An 18,588-nucleotide genomic window follows, 5' to 3' on the forward strand; every position below is an offset into this window, starting at 1 on the left:
CCAGAATCGTCCCCTGCCTCCTCTCCCTCAGATGCAGTCAGTCTCTGGACCAATATCAGAGGAAGACTCAAACAGCAAACCAACAACCTGCTGAGCAGTCATCCTGCGGCTAGCCATTATACTTACTAAGATTGAAGACTGCACAAACAAGTCAACAACAACCAACAATGTGCAAACCAAGTAAGTAACGAAATGTGTACCTTTATCACAATGATCAATGTACTCAAAAACTATAGAATTCAATTACAAGAGACAGCTACACTCACCAGAACCTACTTTGCAGTGACACAGCAAAAACCAACGATATCCAACTAGAAAGAAGAAAAAAAAACAAATTACTCACAAGACAAGAAAATACACATCGAGCACAAATGCAAACAGTTTTTGCCAAGGGGTCGCTTCCTAAATAAAAAAGAAGACATCCCTGGTGTCTAGTGGCCTTTTCTGCCCCCTCCCCTGGGAGCAGAAACGGACAGAACGACGACTGATCTGCCCCCAGGGGGGGCAGAAAAGTCTTCTAAATAATTAGGCCGCAAAGGAAGCGACCCTTGCCCAAGGGGTCGCTTCCTACATAAAGAAAAAGAAATCCCTGGTGTCTAATGGGCTTTTCTGCCCCCCCCTGGGAGCAGAAACGGGCAGAAAGACGACCGATCTGCCCCCAGGGGGGGCAGAAAAGTCTTCAAATTATTATGCCCGCCTAGGAAGCGACCCTTGCCCAAGGGGTCGCTTCCTAAAAGACTTCCCTGGTGACTAGTGGGCTTTTCTGCCCCCCCTGGGGGCAGACACGGCCAGGAAGAGGACCGATCTGCCCCCAGGGGGGGCAGAAAAGTCTTCGAATAATGTGGCACCCCTAGGAAGCGACCCTTGCCCAAGGGGTCGCTTCCTACATAACTAAAAAGACATCCCTGGTGTCTAGTGGACTTTTCTGCCCCCCCGGGGGCAGAAACGGGCAGAAAGAAGACCGATCTGCCCCCAGGGGGGGCAGAAAAGTCTTCGAATTATTTTGCCCCCGAAGGAAGCGACCCTTGCCCAGGGGGGGCAGAAAAGACTTCACAAAAATTGGCACCCCTAGGAAGCGACCCTTGCCCAAGGGGTCGCCTCCTAAATTATGAAAAAGTCATCCCTGGTGTCTAGTGGGCTTTTCTGCCCCCCCTGGGGGCAGAAACGGTCAGAAAGACGACCGATCTGCCCCCAGGGGGGGCAGAAAAGTCTTCAAAATAATTTGGCCGCCTAGGAAGCGACCCTTGCCCAAGGGGTCGCTTCCCAAATAAAGAAAAAAACATCCCTGGTGTCTAGTGGGGCATCCCTGCTCCACGATCGCGACGCTGTGCGCGATCGTGGAGCAGGAATGCCCTGTATTGAGACATCAGGGGAGAGGAAATACTCTTTCCTCTCCCCCGATGCCTCAATACTACAAATTTCACCGCCGCGGCCCCCACCGGACAAGAAAACCTACCTCTACCCCCTTGGACGCGCTGGAAGAAATGGATTCCAGCGCGTCCAACGCTTCCTGATGACGCCGGCGCGCGCTGACGTCATGGGGAAGCGTGGGGGGGCTCGGGGGTGGCAGCGGAAACTCTTCCGCTGCCATCCCCCTCTGTGGGGGCACGATCGATGCCCCAGGGGGGGAGCGCCAGAGCTTCCCCCGGGGGCTGTGCTCATGACGGAGCGGTTCCGTCATGAGCACAGCTCAACCGATGCTCATGACGGAACCGTTCCGTCATGAGCATCGAAGGGGTTAACCTAAGCCAGAAAATACACTTAAGCACTTTTTGTTGGGATTTTGTTTCAATTGCAATAGCTCCATGTAAGTAGGCATATGTGAATTAAGGGGAAGAGTGACTGATATTAATGCACATTGTAGTACAAACGCTTACTCAATTTCCCCCCTCTCTGGATTACATCATCGCTAACACTGAAACTGTTTACAATACAGTATGCCTCACTTTTTTTATTTTGTGCCTTGATCCTCACAACATCTTAAGTCAATGCTAGACTTGCTCTTCCAACTCCATTCTTCTATTGCTCGCCATGTCTGCCCGAACTGCCAGGCCAGGCCCTTTCCTGAAGCGGAACACATGCAATCCAGGAGCGGTTTCACTCTAGTACCTGGCTAAATGCTGTACTCGGCTGATGAGCCTTAACTAGGACAAAACGAGTCCTTGGTTTGTTGTTTTCTGGTTCGTGGAGGACCTGGCATGGCAGTTCGAGCTGGACTGTTCCCATAAGGAGCAGGGTCAAGACTTATTTGCATATGGCTGGGTCCAAACTGAGGTGGCATAAGGAGCGAAAGAACAATGGGTTGGGATGCTACTCCAAGCCACTGACAATGGTTAGACAAATTGCAAGCATTTCTCCTCTCACCTTTTGTGTGTTTCTTGTACCTTCACCAGGATCTTCAAACTTGAGCTTGACTCTGTAAATCAGTTGTTGTTGTCACCACTTCATCTGCTGCCTTCATTCTTTTTGTGTGAGCTGCGTGGATGCATTTCACAGTTGTCAATCACCAGCACAACTTCATGTGACCTGACCCCTTCCACCTCAGCTGTAGACAGTTTTAATGAATATGCTTCTAGATCCAGATCAAGTCTCCTGGTTGCATTGCGTGCCACTGGACTTCTTTTGTTGATGGGTTGCCAAATTCACCTGATGAGACACAGAATTCACCACATCAGCCAGACTTTTACAGTAATCCACTACTATGTCATCAGTTCTTGACACAGGCATTGTTGAAGGGACACATGAGGTTAACATAGCCCGGCCCATTGGGACTTAGGTAATTTTATCTGGAGTACTTCTAATGCTCATGACAACAAGAGGAAGAGCATCTGTCAATTTGAAGTTTATCGAGGCACACACTTTGGCAAGTTTGGATTTGATAGTGCCATTCATCTTCTCAACCACACCTGATGCGTCTGGTTGGTAAATGCTCAAAATGTTTAGTACCTCATTTTTAAAATTAGTTCCTCCGTCTGTCTCTTTAGAAGTAGGCATTCCAAACCGAGGCATGGATTCCTTCAGCAAGAGTTTAGCTATAGTCGTACTGTCACTTCTCCATTTCAGATATGCCTCCACCCATTTAGAAAATAAGTAGACAATCACAAAAAAGAATTGTAGCCATTATATAGGGGCATCTCTATGAAGTCTGCCTGGAAAAGGAGTCTTCAGATTTGCCTTCGTGACTCATGGTAAGAAATGTAACTGCCTTGATGAATTCTCTGGCAAGTGATTCACCCTTCACATAAATCTTCAGCTATACTTCTGAACTTTGTGCTGTACCAATATTTCTTGAACAATCTCACCATACCATCTCTCCCTGTACGAGTCGGACGTGTAGATATCTCTCCATATTTTGAAGCATAGATTCAGAAAAAAAATATTGATGATCGGAATTTACCCATATATCATTAAAATCCCTCTTATAAACAACTATCTCTGAGCTTTTCTTGTCACCCTCTGGTAATTCCTCCTGCAATTCTCTGAGTTTATCCAGTGTGGTGTATATTGGATTTACCCAAAGCAATTCACATTATTATTTCATCAGTCTTTACATCTCAGTTTCACCATATTCTAACTCTTGTGTTTCTTTTGATCATTTCATTGTTACATTTTCAAAAGCACAGTAATTTACAACTTCATCAGCTTAGTGATTATCCATGGTGACTGTGTCCTCACCAGACTTAGGAGCAATGTACTTTTTAACCAATATTTCTCTCGGTTGCTAAATAGCCACCAAAGGTTGCAGTATATATGATCCGTTTCGGATAGTAGTAGCATAGGATGTCATAAAACCCCTTTGTGATAATAACTGCCCAAAATCGTATACCACTCCAAATTCATATTGGCTGTATAATTTTGTCACACTCAAATCTTCGGCCAATTGTGCTGACATTACGTCAGATATGTATGAAGCTTTAACAATTTCAGAAATAGATCAGACTGCATAAGCTGTTCTCTGTATGTTTCGATGTTGTCTCAAACAAGAACCATCTAAAAACAAAGTCAGATCAGTCATTTGAAGGGGAATCTTTTTGTTATTTGGCCTTGGTTTGGGGCCCTGTTCTGTCACATTAATGAATTCATGGTCAGGATCTTCATCCTCTTCTTCATCGCTGTTTGGAATTGGAAGCATCTTTGCAGGATTTAAAGTATTCCATCTCATGATTGAAATCTTCTCAGCTGCCAGTATTGTTTGCTCATGCTTTGCATGGCAGCTGTTTCTCAAATGCTGAATTAGAGTATGAGTTAGCAAAATCTCAACTGAATGAGGGACTAACGCAATGAGGGTGTGACCCATAACAGTTCCCTTGTCCTGTTCAATTGGAAGGCAAACAGCTGCAAAGGATTTCACCCACGAAGAGCTACGGTGACTGGATCTAATCCAGCAGAGCAATAAATGACAGGCCGCTTTACCTCAGCATGTGTCTAAATCAGGACGGAAAGAGCGCACGCTTCTTTTTCATGACAGAAAAAATGTAATTCTTTATCATAATCAGGCATTTCAAGAGCGGAGCACTGCAAAGATTTTCTCCATGCTCTCAGAAGGCTTTCATGCATTGCTGTCAAGTGGCACCGGATCTTTCATATCACTGCAAGTGAGCCTCAGTAAAGGCTTCACAATTAGGCAAATGTTTAGAATCCACTGACAGTAGCCAGCTACCCCCAAAAAAATCCTCACTTCTCTCACGAGTTGGAGAATTCAACTTCAGCATTGCAGAATCACGTTCTTTGGACCATTTCTTGCCCCCTTCTTGGGATGATGAGTAAGATAAATCCCTCTTTTTTTCTCAACAGTACTGCATCTTTGTAGTTGAAACCTTTCGACCATTGTCAGCAAGATTGGTTCAGGGGAGTAATTGAAGCCAGCTTGCAATCCTGTCTATGATGCCATTAGTAAATCATCTATTTACTGCACCAGCACTGGATTACAGGGCTGCTGCAGACTCTCCAAGTCTTTCTATAAAATCCGCCCACAGATTGCAGGGCTTTCTATATATCTTTGTGGGGTTCAACATTAAACGAGAACTTTATTGTTGAACCGAAATGCGAAAAGATATTGGCTTGCCTCATGGAGAGGAATGGCAAAGAACACTTGGCATAAGTAAATTACTGTGTACCATTCTGCATCTGCAGGAATCTGAAACAAAATCACTGCAGGATTCGGCACCACTGGACAACATGTGCCCACAATTTGGACCACCCTCCATTTTCCACATGTTTTTTTAATGCCCATCACCGGAGAGTTGCAGAACTAACATGCACCTCTCTTAGATTCCCCTGTTCTAATATCTTCTCAGTGATGGGCTTCATTCCTTCTGCTGCCTCTCGTGAAAGTTTGTATTGTTTAGTTCTTGGGTAACAAACATCTGGTTTGATCTGTATCCTAAATGGTCTCTTTATTAATCCTATTTCCTTCCCTGTGAAATCCCATACCTCTTCTTTCATTGTGTCTCTTAACTTAAGAGGCAGGTCATCTTTTTTGTAAGAACTGGGAATAGCTGAACTCTTGTGATTTTATTTTAAACACTGAATTGCCAACTTGGTTTCAATGGCAACACTTCCAGTATGCAATAAATCACTCCATTCCTTTTGGAAGGCAAGTCTCTGCCGAGTAAATTTACAGGACTTAAATCACCTAATCTCAATTGGTGTTTTTTTTCCATGGACCCTATTTTAACTGTGACATCGGCTGTAACCTGGTTAGTAATCTCATTTTTGGTTATTCCTACAACTTAGAATTCTTTTCCCAAGAGGGCCAGGTTTGGAACCTCATTGGAGCAAACCATGGAGCGGGTAGCACCAGTACTGATTACAAAAGATACAGGGTATCTATTCACCTTGCCAAAGGGCCTTAAGAGGGATGAAAAAGGTGATGGGTCTCTAAAAGGGGCATGACTTTTGTAGTGTAATTAGGAGCATTGCTTAAACATTTAAAACTACCTTGTGTGAAGAACAACATCTAAAAATAACTTCACTATCACTGTTTTACAAAACAATAAAATTCTTTTAAAAAAAAAAAATAAATAACTTCACTATTACGGACTGCAGCATTTAATAAAATGCGAAATATAAAGGGAACTAAACTAATAATGTTGATTATTGTAACTGTTTTAAATATTTGTTCAAAAACAGATCAGTGTTGCTGCCTCAAAAGTTAAAGACATGAATACAGGACCTGTTTCAAAGTCTGCAGGCTAGGTCCCTCCGGGTCTGGGACACAGCCCACTTAATGCATATATTAATTTATATTTATTGATGGACGCCAATAGGTAGTTGTAGGAGAAGCGTTTGTTGACTTGCCTACATCTTTGGCGCCATATGGCGAATCTTACAGACTTCCTATGATAACCTGAAGGAAGCACACAAAGGCTAGTATTTAGTTTTTACGTTGGCATTCTGGCCGGGCCAATGAGAAGGCAGTTTATTTGTATATTTTTGTAATGTGCCAGACCTATCTCCTTGCAGACACTACAGAGAGCTGAAAGGAGGGCTCCATGGCGGCGATTGGAAATGTAGTTGGAGCTCGGTTGTTCAATTCTCTCTCTATATACTCGCAGACTAAATGTAAACCTGCCTTTATAGCTTGTTTAGATGAAACCACTACCTATGATAATGTTCTAAATTAATTCCAACAGATATCAGGAGCTATAATAGAGGCCCTATTCGTGCAGAAAAATAATATGCGTAGGAACAAAACAAGGGTGGTTTGATACCAAATGTACCCAGGCATATTTCAGATTAAAACATGAGACACATAAAACACCTAGAAACCGCAACGATATTAGAATGGTTGGGGGGGGGGGCATATAAGCGTGCACTCAAAGAGCATAAAGTAATGCTGAGAAAAGAAGTATGGACAGCTCTGCATGAAGCTTCTCTATCTAGTGATAGTTCTGCTTTTTGGAAGGCAGTTAAAATCCTTTTTCTGGACACTGGGGACGTTCCCTCCATCATGCAAGAAAACTCTATGGGAACCCAACCATCGTGTGATACTGTATTGTTACCTCCCACATAACCTATTGATCTCCAGTTCACACTGGAAGAAGTTAACTGTGCTATCATGACAAGCATGGGTGGGAAAGCACCCAGGCCTGACGGGTTCCCTGTAGATCTATATATATCTAATTTGCTGCTATGGGGCCCGCTTTTAACTCTGGTAATAACAGCAAGTTGTTCTTCTTATTTTATAAAAAACGGGTCTGAATCAATTTGGTTCCAATTTTAAAAAAAGGCAATTGCCAGGACCCGGGCGGTAATCGGCCCATATAATTACTAGGCCTGGGCGGAACTGACGTAGTATCTCTACATGTAGCTCCACGGAGTTTGAAAAAAACTTTGTGGAGCTATGCGTAGCTCCGCTCCGCTCCCTCCCCAATCCCAAATGCTTTAAAAAGATATAAAGAAGGCACTTACCTGTGTTTCTGCCGCCTCCCCTGCCTGGCTGCTCTCCTTCCTGCTCCTCTCGCGTCCTTGACCACTTCTTCATTAATAAAACACTACGTTGTAAGTCTTGCACATGCGCACTCGCAAGACGTAAAATGTAGTGTTTTTTTTATAAAGAAAGACGAGGACGTGAGAGGAGGAGCAGGAAGGAGAGCAGCCAGGCAGGGGAGGCGGCAGAAACACAGGTAAGTGTATCTTTTTAAAGCATTTGGGAGGGGGGAGGGAGCGGCTAACTCCACTCCGCCACGGAGGCAGAGTTGTTGCCTTCTCCGCATTCGCCACGGTGGGTGGAGTAGGCAAATCTCCACAAACTCTGCTGGCGGGGCGGGGTTTTCTGCAAGGGTCTAGGCACTGTTGAACAGAGTCTAAATTTGAATATTGTTATGGGGAAGTACACCCTGGCAAAGCAGGACAGGGTGTTCTTAGCATTCGTAGACCTCACAACAACCTTTGATTGTGTTATGCATGATAAGCTGTGGAGAATTCTGGAGGACCTAGGCGTGGAGTCCCCAATTATATATTTTAAAGGGAATTATATAGTGATGCAAAGGCAAGGGTGCGGTACGGTGCCGGGGGACCGTGCACGGACCTGTTTAATATACAGAGAGGGGTAAGGCAAGTCTGTATGTTGGCCCCCTTCTCATTTACACTCTATATAAACGGATTAGGCCAACCCACAAATTGCTAGACGGTCCATACCCACTCTATTGTATGCGGATGATGCCGTTTTGATGTAAGGTACCCAAGTGGGACTACGAAGGGTAGTGACTAGTTTTCCTCATTTATGCACGTTTTGGCTCTTAGGGTAAATACTATTATAATATGAGATGTGGTGCTGGTAGCTCCAAATGTAGAGATATTTTTATTGATAAGAAAAAGATGGAATTCACAAAAAGATTCTTAAATTTGGGTATCCTCTTTGATCAAAACGGTACATGAACTCAGGCGGTCCAAGTAACGAAATTGATACTTCATGAAAGCCACTGCCGCCTTAGCTAACTTTGCAAGAAAGTTGGGAAGGCGACCACTGGTAGAGCTTCTTCAGATCTACCAGGCTAAGTGTGTTTCTACAGCCATGTACGGCTCAGGTGTCTGGGGCCATGCTGATTTGTACCCACTACAACTAGTTGAAAATGTGTTTTTAAGATTTTTATTAGCAGCCCCGAGTAGTACATCGTCCTACGTATGTCATTCCGACCTGGGTGTGCCATATATATCAGTTCTCATAAGAATAAAGCCCATTTTATTATGGCACAGGATCTGGACATCATCAAAGACTATGTTCAATCGGTACATTTGAAATTATAGTTTTAAACTTGAACGGGTATCAACTATACTGTGGTTAATGTCTATCAAACCTTTTATACATGATTTCAGCCACCCCGATTTTTACAATGAGCCCACTTCAATGACTGCCATAACAAGAAAAGATCTTAAGGAAAAGGGTTTGAAATTACTGGGTTCACTCAGTCTATCTACAGAAATTGTAAAGCCAACAGTATGGGCAAATCAAATTATTTTAACAACCCGTAGCATCCAGCGCTAACTCAAAATTGTCCGGTGGATATGACAGATTTTTATTGAATAGATTTAGACTAGGGATTTTACATAGGTTTTCCAACAATGAATGACTGGTCAAGACTACTCAAACTACTCAACAAAATAAAACCCTTCATCCCTCCCAACAACCTCAAACAGGCGACTCAGTTCCTGGTGCTGTCCAGATTGGATTATGGGAACGCAACCCTCACAGGCACAGCAAAATCTCACTTAGCTCCCTTCAGATCAACTCTAAACGCAGCAGCCAGGATGGTCACCGTAGTAAAGAAATATGAACACATCTCCCCTGCTCTCAGAGAGTTAAAATGGCTCCCAATCGAAATGCGTGCCAACTTCAGAACTGACTGTCTCACACACAAACCTCTGCACACTGGGAAACCTGCCTACCTGGCCTCCAACCTCAATAAGGCTGGTCAGACAAAGAACCTCAGGAGTACTAACACTCTACTTGTCATTCCTCCGAAAACTCGCAAACAAAAAACATTATCACGCTCCTTCTCTGGAAATGCGCCCAAATCTGGAACTCCATCCCAGTCCATATCAGGACCATACCCTCCTTCTCAAAATTCAAAAGTCAGCTCAAAGACCTCTTCCTCAACCGTACTCTTCCGAATGGATAACTGCTCCCTAACGTAGAATCTTGCCCATTGCAGCACATAGTCTCTTTGATAATGAAGGCTTCCACATCACCAACCTCTCAACTCGCTCCTTTGTCCCCCTACCCTGAACTGGACTTGTCACGGCTCAATATGTTTACCATTGTTATACTGTGTGTTTGATTGTTATACTGTGTGTTCGATTTCTTCACAATAAATGTTGTAAAGAGCTCCGATCTTTAAAAAAAAAAAAAAGGGGACCCCCTGAAAATACTGAAAGTGCCCAGGACAGGGAAAATACAATTGTGAACAATAACAATCATAGGCCACTAGAAGGCTATATGAACATCTCAAGCCCTATTTATGTGGAAACATTTGATATACATTGAGAGCCAGTGTACAACACAACTGAATTAGATTAAAACTTTCATTTTATTAATATATTTTCATATAACGGTTAAAAAATCTTTTGTTGACAAGAACCCAAATTACTACAACAACCATGATGCATCATGATAGACACTTAATGATTAAAAACATTAATACGTGACTAATACTGACATTTGACAAACAACAAATACCAATCTTTTATATGACAAAAAGAAGCATGGATCAAGAATGATTTTATAAATCTAAAGGAGTGGCTGTAGAAATGAAAAGATCTTGATTTTCTCTACGCGCGTTTCGGAGTGCAAGACGCCTTCTTCAGGAATCTGCTTTAGCTCCTAGACATACCTAGACAACAAAACCAATATATATATATATATATATATTACCTACTGGCGGTCGCCAGTAGGTAGTTATAGTTAGGACCCCTTTTCCATAGGAAATCTGCAACATTCTATTTTGAATAACTTTGGCGCCGGTCGACGAATCCTCGCGAATTTCTCAAAATAGGTGGGGCGCTACGCTCCGCTCCTACCCTGAAAGTCTCGGGGGGATTCGTCAAGCGGGGGCTGAGATAAAAGGGGGGTCCCAAAACGCGTTTTTCCCATGCATTTTTCCATAGGACCTTTAGACAGGGCTACAGCCCGAACAGCTGAACAGAATTACTAGAAATTTGGCAGAGAGGTAGTCCTCAGGTCAAGGAAGTGCCTTTTGTAGGTTTGGTGTAAATCTGTTCAGTAGATTCTGAGAAAATAGCCTTTAAATCAATATATATATCTGAGCCAGCTTACGGTACGCTTACCGTAAGCTTACCGTACGCGTACGGTGGCGTGCGCGAGCGCGATTCTGATTGGCTGTTACATCTAAGTAAACATTCGAATCGGTCGAAACCAGGAAGCGGCGGCCGCCATTTTCTCTCTCGCACTCTGGGGGGGGGGGGGGGGCTGTAAATAAAGGCAAAAAACATATAAAGGGGCTGTTTAGACAGCGCCCATGCACATAGCCATGTTAGTTGAGTCCTCAAAGGCCAAAAACGGTAAATTTTTATTTTTTGAAAATTTCGCCGATTACGCTTACCGTACGCGTATGGTGCGCTTACGCTAAAAATTTTAATAAAAAAAAAAAAACACTCTCTGTGCATGGCATATTATTGTCATCACTTACAAATTAAATTTAACAGATTACCTATCACAAGGAAGCGCATAATATGTCCTCCATGTGCGCAAAGTGCGTAACGTGGGCACGCGGTGCGCGTAGCGCACTGCGTGCCCACCTTGCGTGTATGGCACTAACTGCGTAAAGTGGGCGCGCGGTGCGCGAAGCGCACCGCGTGCTCACCGTGCGCGCACGGTGCGCGAAGCGCACCGTGCACGCACGGAACGAACTGCGTTAAGTGGGCGTGCACGCCACGAATGGCGTAAAGTAACTTAGCATTTAAAAAACCGTACAAATTCACTGAAAAAACCATAGGTTTCACACACGTTATAGTTAGGAATTAGCATTTAAAAAACCTTGCAAATTCACTGAAAAAACCATAGGTTTCACACACGTTATAGTTAGGAATTAGCATTTAAAAAACCTTGCAAAATCACTGAAAAAACCATAGGTTTCAGACATGTTATAGTTAGCGGAAATTTTACTGATAAAAAACCAATGAAATTCCCCCGTTATAGTTAGTGCAGGCAACTATAACTCACGCGACCGCAATCTTCTGCTGATGACATATGTGTCTTTATGAAAAAAAAATATTTCTAATATATGTATAGCTAAAAATTTATGGAAGAAGACATGGGCAAATAAGTGTCTAAATACAGTATTAGCATCAGCAGAGGATTGCGGTCGCGTGAGTTATAGTTGCCTGCACTAACTATAACGGGGGAATTTCATTGGTTTTTTATCAGTAAAATTTCCGCTAACTATAACATGTCTGAAACCTATGGTTTTTTCAGTGAATATATATATATATATACACACACATATCACTCTTTGTACACTGAGTCTCTTGATATAGTTAAAAACATTAGCAAAAGCTAATTGCATAGACCATAATTTACACTCCGTGTGCGAAGCCGCAATTGGCGTCACTAAGCCATATAAGAATACAGAAAAGAAAAGAAAGAATAATTATACTTCATAGTCTTCAGAAGAACAAGAGAGCCCATGTGCCTAAAATAGATACATGAAATGTCAATCTCATAGAATTCACCCTAAGTGCTTGAAAGCTTCGGGTCCTGCCAGCGCTATATAAAACTCTTAAATAAATAATAAGTTATGTATTTGTGCCCTTGTGATGACCTCTCTGAACAATTAACACTTCATGTTGCTTTATTCTGTAAATGTTATTCTGTGCAAAGGAAATGATGGATTTTACCAATTTTAAAGTCACTTGTCTTTAGGCAATTTCACCCTGCATTTGTATAGCCCTACAATTTTTAGAAAACGATTATTTAACATGGACTTTATCATTGTTTTGAAAATATTTACTCAAATGTAGAGAAACTATCTTGGTGCTCTAAATGAAACGTATTTGATCTTGATGTGGTACTCTGCATTGAGCAGATCAAGCGCAGAGTCTGCAGCTGGTTTGCCCGGTTTGAGAATGAGGGTGAAGTTGGGCTATGACACAGTGAGAGTGTCAGTTCCATCCTGGACTATCCCCTAAAAGGGGAACATTGGTAGTGGTCTTCCACCAAATCCCTTATAGAAAGTTGATGTACAGTCATCCGGCCCTAGACACTTCGAGGATTTCAATAGTTTAGAAGGCTCCTCTGGTTTAGCCGTGCCTGTCTGTTACCTTGGGAACTCTATCCTGAGATAGGTGGTCTTGTCGGCATCCATAAGTTGTCCCATGTATAATTTTTTATTAAAGCCGCAAAAGCACTCTGCTCCCTCCGCTTCTCTAGTATGAACAGGTTTGCCAGGCATTTAATTCCCCGGTTTATTCCCTTCTTCATAAAAGCAGTGATTGAGTATGGTGAAGACGTAGTTAGTGCTATTGACTTGTAGGGTTCTGATTTGTCCCCTACACCAAGGACTCGTCGTCAGTCGTCGAGTGGAGAAGTGTGGCTCACTGTTTAGAGGAGGCATACCCTGAAGCAGAGGTCAGACCCGGGACCAGGGTTCAATTCCCGATGCGGCAGGGTCTGAGCCCAAGTGTCCGCGTACTCGATAATTCTCACTTCGGTGCCTACTCGAATCATGGGTTCACACTCTGCAACTCTGGGCAATAGCTTGCTTAATCTCCACTACGCCCCCCCCCCCCCCCCCCGCGGCGGGATGCCTGGCTTTCACCTTGGGGATGCCCAGTACGGGTTATCTCACAGGGAAAAAGCCAGGACGGGTTCCCAATGCAAGCGCCGAGATGCCCAAGGGTAAGTCGAGCGCTATATAAGAACACACATACATACATACATACATACATACATAAATTGGATTTGCCACTGCCTGTGTATATGTACCTCCTCAGTCTCTCAGGAATGTCCTCTCCAGCCACAGCCACAGCTTTATCTATAAAGTGCCCCCTGTAGAACTACATTGAGAGCCTCCATAATATGGTGGTATTGCTTTTTCAATAATGATTTATAGTATAATGAAATAATGAGAGATGCTTTGGCTAATATTCTGAAGCTGCTTATTCTACCTTCATGATTCCTGCTTGCAACGTTTTATCGTCCCAGGGATGCATCACTCCAGGAGTCACTTAGGTGGTTCCACCTACTCTTGCCCCGCAGGGTCTACTAGCTCTCCAATGCATCCCTGCCCCATGGCACATGTTGGGAGAGCTGTAGGCAGTCTGTTTGGTTGCTTTCTTCTCATGGTTGGTGCAGAGGTCTTGGGACAAGCATCCACCCATGTGTTGCGCTAGGCTCCATCTTTGTCATTCAGGTATAAATGCAACCTCTTGGAAAACATATTTTAAAGTATATGGTTATTAGTGCATTCTAAAGTTATTGTCGTTAATAAAAAGTTAGTAATTGGGTTTCTTTTTCTTTTTTGTTTAGTAACTGCTCTTCTGAATATCCAGCCTCCAAATACACGTGGGAGAACTACTTCTTTCAACTATATTTAATCAACTGAAGGCTCTCAGACAAGATGTCAGGTGAACCTCCTTCTGTGTGCGGTCTCCTTGACTCCCTGTCCATCCTGCCTTTCTTTCACTCCTATCCCCGGTCCTTTCTTTCTCTGTGTTCTGTCTCTTCTCCTCTTCTCACTTCTCTTCTCTTACTGTTTCTCGTTATTTCCAGTCCCTTCCCTCTCTGTCTCTTGCCTTATTTTCCTTTCGTCTGTATCTTTTTCCACTTTCTCCGTCAGTCTTCATCCAATGTGTGTTCGTTGTATGTGCCAGTCCATTTTTCTTGCTCCCAGTCTCTCCCGTTCCTGTTTCCATCACATCCTGGGACTACTTTTCCTTCCTTTTTTGTGCTTCATATACCACTTTGCCTCTCCCTGCCTACCACTCCTTTCACTTTCTGCCCAGCTTTGCTCCTCTCCCCACCACCTTTCTCTCCCTTATCCAGCCAAAGCTTTTATTTCTAGTCTCTCAGTTTACCTTTTCTCCACCTGCTTCACCATCCCCTGCTTTCTCTTCTTTTGACCTCTCTCTTTCATCCCTCTCTAACTCTGGCACCCGGTGTCTCCCCAACTTTGTTACTACGCCATGGTGGAAAATGAGGAGAAGGACTGGAAGCAAGTTAGTCCTTCAAGTTGTGGCTTCATTCCTTAGTGCAGAGGGCGTTCTCCTTGCAGAGTTAGAATTGTGGTAACCTTGTAAGTGTTCGACCAATTCAAACCATGGGTGGGTTACGCTGTGACTCAGTGTATCCAGGGTTGCAGTCGGGAGAAGTAACAATGATCTAGACATTTCTGTGCAGTGCACCTTTGAACTGTTGAAGCGCAGCCAAGGGGTTATAGTGCATGGCATGAAGGATGGATAGAGATAAACTACTGCACAGAAATATGCTGGATGGGTCGATGGACCATAAGTGTCTCTGTGGGAAGCTGGGATGCTCAGTGGGGCATGTTCCCACCAGTTCGCAATTCCAGTTCCTAGTCAGTCAAACACTGTTTCTCTAAGACAATCACTTGCTCCTCAGTAGCACAGGACTGAGATGGAAGCCAACTTCAGCGAATGTGCATTAGGTGCTATCAGCACCAGCGCTACACTGGGAGCAGGAAACTACTTGGAGAAGCTGCCAGGTCAGATTAGTGAAATTGGAAAGTATTTTATGGTTAATACAAGGCTAAAATGACAAACATTGGATCAGTCACTGCAAAGTGATTAGTGTTTTAAGGTAATCGTTCTAACCCACTTGGCTTTTCCTTTCTTTATGGCCAATCCTTGAAAGTTCCTGCATGTTACCCACAAGTGTTCCTACTCCAAAAGCACAGCACTATTCCCAGCTCCTTCTTGCCTTCGGTCAAGCCAGGGGAGGGGGATGAGAGTCAGTCGCCTTAATGGAGGCAGACGGTAGTAATCATTTCACACGGAAGTAGCTTAAAGTGAACTCTTCTTTATTGTAGAACAGCCCTGGAACTTACACCCAGCTGCTCCTCATCACATTTAACTTCCCACTCTCTCCCAGCATTCTAACCCTTCCACATAAATACTTTCAGTATAGAGCATAACCTACACTCTGAAATAAAGTGCCTACTAGATCCCGTGGGGGTATCTCTAGCTTGTGTCTCCACAACAGACAGAGTCTGCCTGGGCCTGTAGATGGTGCCCTCTCCTTCTCACCTGCCACTTGAGTACTTGGTGTTGACACCAAAGTCCCTGCTTTCCTCAGGAGATTCCCCTTTCCAGATTCCAGTTCACAGTGATCTTTTGGCTTCCCACTCACTTCCCAATCTCTACAAAGAATCTTCACCAAGACCGGTGCTGACCAGTATCTTGGTTTAAAACTTTTTTTATTGAGAAATTGAAAAAGTTAAGTTTATAAATGAATCATTATCATTAAGAACAACTTATCCACTTTGCAAAAGATTCCTTTGAATATTCAGTTAAATTCTAAAAACACATTATTTTCAAGCCCAGAGTTTGCTGTCCAAACACCCCGGATAGATCATTATTTATACCACTGACCCTTCACTTTGTACAGTGCAGTCTCTACACCAGATAGGGCAAACAATTTAGACATCCAATTCTGCAACTCTTTGTAATATACAATTGGTTGTGCTCAATGCCATCAAATGTATATATGAGTTAATCGTCAGTCCCAGACATAACGCTAGGGTTGAAAGCCTTATTTTATGTGTGTAATCCGTTGATGGCTCTTCACAATTGTTAACCAGTTTCTAATAATGTTGTGTAGTTCCTAATAGTACATAGGATCTGCACGTTTAGACAACATAAACTCGGGGATTGGTGTTCAGACTGATTCCAGACACCCCCAGAGGATGTTAGCCTTTAGACCAGCTAGCTCACAGTGCGACTATCTGTCCCCTGACCTTACCAAGGAGAGAATAGTTTCTGGCAACTATCGAACATGACAACCCTTGGATTAAGTCCTTTTTGGAGGGCCGGGTTCAGCAAGTATGGCTGCCTCCGGCTGCTTCCTCACCTCAGCGGGTCTCCACAGGGGTTCCTTGAGGATCATCCCTTAGCCCCCTTTTGTTTAACATCTATCTTACTCCTCTCGTCACATTAGCGGAGGGCTTGGGGGCTAAGGTGATCGCCTATGCTGACGATACCCAGCTATTGTTTACTTGGGATAAGAATGAGGATACCGTTGCCCCGGTCCAGTCCTGTTTATCTTCGGTTTTTAAGTGGCTGGCGAAGGCCCAATTAAAATGCAACGAAGATAAGTCTGAGGCTCCTTTGTTTGGTAACTTCCCTCCTGGGTTTAGAGACACGATCTGGCCAGCTGAGTTTTCACCTCCATTGTCCAATAGCCATGTTGCAAAGAATCTTGGAGTGTGGTTTGAAGATAATCTTTCCTTCTCTAGTCAAGTTAAGAGACTCGCGGGATGCTGTTTTGGCCTCCTTAGAGTCCTGAGAAGATTCTTCCCACTGCTCCCTCAGGCGGCGAGAGAATCAGTGGTACGTGCGCTCATTCTCTCCCGCTTGGATTACGCTAATGTGCTGCATGTGGGGATTCCGACCTACTCCCTTAACAAACTCCAAGTGGTGCAAAATGATTTAAACATCACTCGCTCCCGGTGAGGGCGCGAGTGATGTTTAAATCTCTCACTATTGCCCATCGTGCACTGCATGGTTTAGGGCCTTTTTATCTGCAGAAACAGTTCTCCTTTAAGTCCCAGGGAGGATATTGCGCTCTTCGGCCCTTAGGCTGGCTAAGGTTCCTTGCTTCAGTCGACACCGATTAGGGGGTGCTTCCCTGGCCGTTCTTGCGGCCCGAACGTGGAATGCGCTACCACTGGCACTTCGCTGTGTGGAAGATCCAGCAGTTTTCAAAAAACTGTTCAAAACTCATCTTTTTGTATAAAGTTCAGGTTATGCTTTGTTGTTTCCCTAAGCTCGCACCGGGACACTCCTTGGAGTAGCTGTGCGCATTAGAAGTTCATATAACATAACATAACATAACATAACATATTTCACCATAATTCCCCCCACCCCAGGCAATAATTCACCCGCTCATTCATCATCCTGCCATTCTTTCCTGAAACAAACTGTATGAAGTTCTGATATGACTTTTGAAAGAATGTTCCTGAAGTAATTTAAGCAGGTTTTTCTCATGTTCAGACTTCCAGTTGTGTTCTGTTTCTTGGTACCCTCACTAAGTGGTTAACAGGCCACACACACGCACAACCTCGCACTGCTTACTTTTGTACAAGGGGTTGTGTACCAGGGTTGCTGGGGACAGGCTGCAGATGTATGCCTGTGTAACCTCTGATGCTTCTATCTGAAACACCATCAGATACAGCCCCTAGCAAAGGTGGGGGGGGAATAGCCTTACTCAGATACCTCACCCCCAGTTTTACCTCAGTCTCACGGACTTACGGTGAAAACTCTATCACCCTATTAAGTGGCTGGTCAGTTTGAAGCATTCTAAATGCTGTATCGCTGATGGTAGAAAACTGGCTCCCTTTGCAAACGTCATTTACGTTGAATCCCATGGAAAATCAAGGCTTGGCTCACCCAGACTGGTTTTGTGATCCCTGATCTCAGGCATCTATGAAAGAGCAGGCCGGAAACATATTCCTTTCTTTCTAGGACTCCCAACACACTGTTGTCCTTTGAAACATCCCTCTAGTAGAAGGCTACACATACCTCCCTCTGAGCCTTTACCTTCTCTCTGGCTCTGTGGCTGACCCCTGTGAGTTAATTCAAAGAGAAGCTTGCCTGGCGTTTTCACAAGCTTCCTCAGGCAAACAACTGGTAGGCTGCTCGTCTGGAGCTGAGAACCTACATACAATGACCTTTCATGCCTTCTAGGAAACACATGCTGAGAGATCAGCTTGTTGTTTCTCAATGCACAGAGTCAAAACTCCAGTGGTACCTAGCTGAGAAACACATCAAACCAGGCACATTTTTGGGTATTCAATATTTCAAGCCATTTAAAATGTGCAGGGTGTCTGTCCCCATCCCCGCACATCTTGACTTGGTCCCTTTTGTGCACCTTAATGTCAAAGACACATGTAG

The 18,588-nt window shown here is 43.9% G+C and overlaps 1 protein-coding gene across 3 annotated transcripts in view; it reads left to right on the plus strand.

Moving 5' to 3' along the window:
- The window catches only part of BTBD18 (BTB domain containing 18), a 211,333-nt gene that overhangs the window by 68,550 nt on the left and 124,195 nt on the right, over positions 1-18,588 (plus strand). For all 3 annotated transcript variants that reach the window (XM_085651387.1, XM_085651385.1, XM_085651386.1), the window contains exon 3: positions 13,988-14,085. The gene's annotated coding sequence lies outside the window, so the exon portion shown is untranslated. The remainder of the gene's footprint in view (positions 1-13,987; positions 14,086-18,588) is intronic.

This window comes from Triturus cristatus, chromosome 4_1 (assembly GCF_964204655.1).
Source record: "Triturus cristatus chromosome 4_1, aTriCri1.1, whole genome shotgun sequence".
Lineage (NCBI taxonomy): Eukaryota > Metazoa > Chordata > Amphibia > Caudata > Salamandridae > Triturus > Triturus cristatus.